General features: G+C 38.1%; 1 long non-coding RNA gene across 1 annotated transcript in view; it reads left to right on the forward strand.

Moving 5' to 3' along the window:
- The window catches only part of LOC102210024 (uncharacterized), an 11,341-nt gene extending 9,022 nt beyond the window's left edge, over nucleotides 1-2,319 (forward strand). The window contains exons 4-5 of the long non-coding RNA XR_312358.1: nucleotides 1,195-1,231; nucleotides 2,256-2,319. This is a non-coding gene — a long non-coding RNA (uncharacterized LOC102210024). The remainder of the gene's footprint in view (nucleotides 1-1,194; nucleotides 1,232-2,255) is intronic.
- Nucleotides 2,320-3,536: the final 1,217 nt, after the last annotated feature.

Consider the following 3,536-nt stretch of genomic DNA (forward strand, 5'->3'; position numbering starts at 1 on the left):
CGTGATTATCATTTTTGCCATAATCGAGCAGCCCTAACTGGAACAATACAATACATATATACACCTTTGTATATAAGATTTACTGTAATGCTGATGAGTAATTAAAAGTGTTTTCCAGAGATGTTGGTGTGTATTTGCAAAAAAAAAGAAAGCGGGGAAAAAAAGATATATACCCCATTCATTTTGAGAACTGCTTTTGTGTTTGTCATGTTAGGGTTATATAACATGACTGGACAGTAAATAACTCACTCAATGAATGCTGTAAGCCCATCACTGCTGACCATAATATTTTTATGGAAATAGATTTTATTAATGGGTATTAGGATACCAGTGCCTAAGCTATTAAATGTCACAAAGCGGCAGTCTAACTAATGCAGCACAAGTCAGCTGGCGAATCTTGTACTGAAATATTGCCCATACTCAGACATAATCTTTTTGGTTCCCAGGCATTATTGTCATAATTATGCCAAAGTTTATTGTTGGGAACAGTTAGATGAGAGACACAGTATTAATATAAAGAGAAACCTTTTTAAGTCTGTGTCTGTAAACACCAATAACCTTTAGCATTTTGAAAGTAGCAGCCAACACCTACATGTCTGAGCAAGTAAACCTGCTAAGTGCTAAATGCGTCCAGTGTGATACTCCAGTGCCCGGGTTGGTTTCGGGTGACACTCGCTGTACTTTGCCTCTCCTCCCACCCTATTTCACCCCGTTTCATAGCAGATGGAACCTCGTCATTGTTTTTATTTTTTATTTTTTTAATTAGTGAAATACTTTGTGTACGTCTGTTAATAATGGTTGAAACCAGCATTGTAAGGCCTTTAAAATGTAGGTCTTATATATTGACTTGTGTTGGCGTTAATCATGTTAGACAGTCAGACTCGTGGTTAATCTTCATTGAATTAATATATTGAGTTGTAATCGAAGAGGGCTGTGCTGTAAAATGACAAAATATTTAAACTGCCTGTGTTGCTCTCCTAATATAAGAAGACAATCACAACATTTCACTGCAGGACTGAATCTAGTGCAACAAATTTAATCTTTGTTTAGACCAAACCGAATTTGTACCTCTCTCCTTAACTCCTGCTTTTTTTTTTTTTTTTTTTTTTTTTTTTTTTTAAATAAAGTTAATCACTTTGTTGTGTCATCCTCACACTAACATTTATTAACTCTCTACTTTTGTCTTCCTGTCAGAAACCGAAGAAACCGCCTCCACCATCTAAAAGCACGGGTAAGGAGCAGTTTAACCTCTTTGTCTTATTATCTGCTCTCAAGTCAGTGGGAAGTGTGAAAACGGGCTTCTTACTTTAAATGTCTTGCTATTGAGCAGCTCATTTCTTAAGTAGAATTAGTAGGTGTTTACATTTATTCTACACCGCCTCAAAAATATGAAGTGCATTAATATTACTGTTTGGAAAAAATATATAGATTATTGTTAGAATAATCTGTTAATTTTTTGGTTTCAATCCTTCTTTATAGCCAGCGTCTGTGCTGTTTCATTGCTGAAATATCATCAAGGAAGCAAAAGAAACAGCTGTGTACTCAGGATATTTCCATCATCATGTCCCATTGAGTGCACCTGTGTACATGCTGGGATCCTGTAACTGTAGCAACTCATAAAAAAAAAGAAGTATATATACACATGGTAGAAAGTAGATTAAAATCCAAAAAGGATTGGATCCTCTGCCATGTACTCTTTGTTTACGTTTAACTGATTGAGGAAACATTCATCAAAGCCCAAAGTGTGTGATCTACTTCTACTTCAAGTAGAAGGCTGTGTGGTGACTGAGTTTGGGTATAGAGACAGCAGTCCCTGGTATCAGCAGCAACATCTACAGTTTGCAGAATGCACATTTCCATAATTTTTTTACCACAGGGTTTGCATTCATATCCTGCTAGGACTGTGTGTGTGTGTGTGTGTGTGTGTGTGTGTGTGTGTGTGTGTGTGTGTGTGCGCGCGCGCGCATGAGTTCCTGTCAGTGTAGAGATTTTTTTTTTTCTTAATGTGTAGATGTCAAACATAACCAAACCACACTGGTGTGCACCCACCAATACATACACTGTGTAATAGTCATCTGGCAATTCTGTGCTAATTTCATACCCGCCTGGAAGTGTCTGGTAGAGGATAGTGTATTTGTGTCAGTGCTTTGTTGTGTTTACTTGAGAAAGTGTCTTCCTATCTGTTGTGTGAGTCTCAAGTCAGTCGCGTCAGACAGACGAGGTGACTCTTGTGCGGACCATGTTTCGTTTTTCAGCTCTTAAGCCGGAGATCCCGAGTGCTGACAAGAAGCCTCATCTGGTCAGGCCAGAGGACAGAGGTACGGTTGCACTCCGTCTTTGCTCGCATCCTTCTTTATGTTCCCATCCTTCTTTATGTTCCCATTTCTCCACATTGCTCACAGCTTTGCTCCACATATCAAAATACTTTTTTTTTTTGGACATTTCCCTCCAAATTTGCCACTGAACACAGATCTCCATCCGATATTACTTTCCTGTTATGGCCTTTTCACTCGGTGCATAAATCCATCCTACTTCTGCCACATGGCATTTTACTCAGCATACTGTTGGATAAGCAGCCTTCCTCTCTGCTTGGTTTAAATTGAAGAAAACACAAGTTAACAGAGGATTTATGAAGTAAGAAGCTAATGTCACTAGGTATGCCTGAGACAGCACCTCACTGTCACCAGCTCCTTCTAGCTCACTTCACTTTGCTGAAAATGTTGGGTAGACTGGAACACAGTCAATAAAAGCTTTAACCACAGGTTTAACTTTAGTGTTCAAAAGTTTAGAAGACATTGATTCATATTCTGATGGCTTTTATGGAAAATTCTAAAAGACAAAAGTCTGAGTTTGTGTCTACCTGAAGCGCCTCTTGTGGTTCCTTCGTCTGTTTTGTTGTTGCTGATTTTGTCTCGAGTCTTCACTTTCTTCAAAGCCTTTGTTCTCTGACTTAGTGGGGTCTTCTGTATTGTGTCTCCCTTCTACGTTTCGCTTACTTTTTTGTTCATTTGAATGTTTTTCCTTCATCGATGGAAATTAGGTTTCAAAATACACTGGTTCTTTTTGTTTTTGTTTTCCCTTCCAAAAAGTACTGCTTCTAGAAAAGGCTAAAACACTTGCACTATTTGAAGATAAACAGAAAGCAGTGATTTGCATTTAATATAAATAAAAACTGCCATACACAAAAAAACCCCAATATGGGTCCAGATTCATTAGGATGTGTATGTAGGTGGAAAACTGTCCCACAGGCTAAAAAAAACAACAACAAAACAACACTTTCTCGGTTTAATGTCTCTTTTAAATAATATTCAGGTAAGGTTTATAAGATTTTCAAACTTAAATACGTTTATAGTAAAAAATTAGCCAGCTTCACAACTTGTGGGGGAGATGGATGCATTTAATGAGTGGTGGCTGCTGTACACCTGAGGTCAGTTTATTTTTATGGTATAATCACAGCACATGTTGAAGCAAGCTCTAGTGCTGTCAACGCAGTTTCTCTTGCTGAGCCGAATGCAAGGGGTGTGTGTGTGTGTGTG

Source organism: Pundamilia nyererei, unplaced genomic scaffold, assembly GCF_000239375.1.
Source record: "Pundamilia nyererei isolate P.nyererei 1_Seehausen unplaced genomic scaffold, PunNye1.0 scaffold00472, whole genome shotgun sequence".
Lineage (NCBI taxonomy): Eukaryota > Metazoa > Chordata > Actinopteri > Cichliformes > Cichlidae > Pundamilia > Pundamilia nyererei.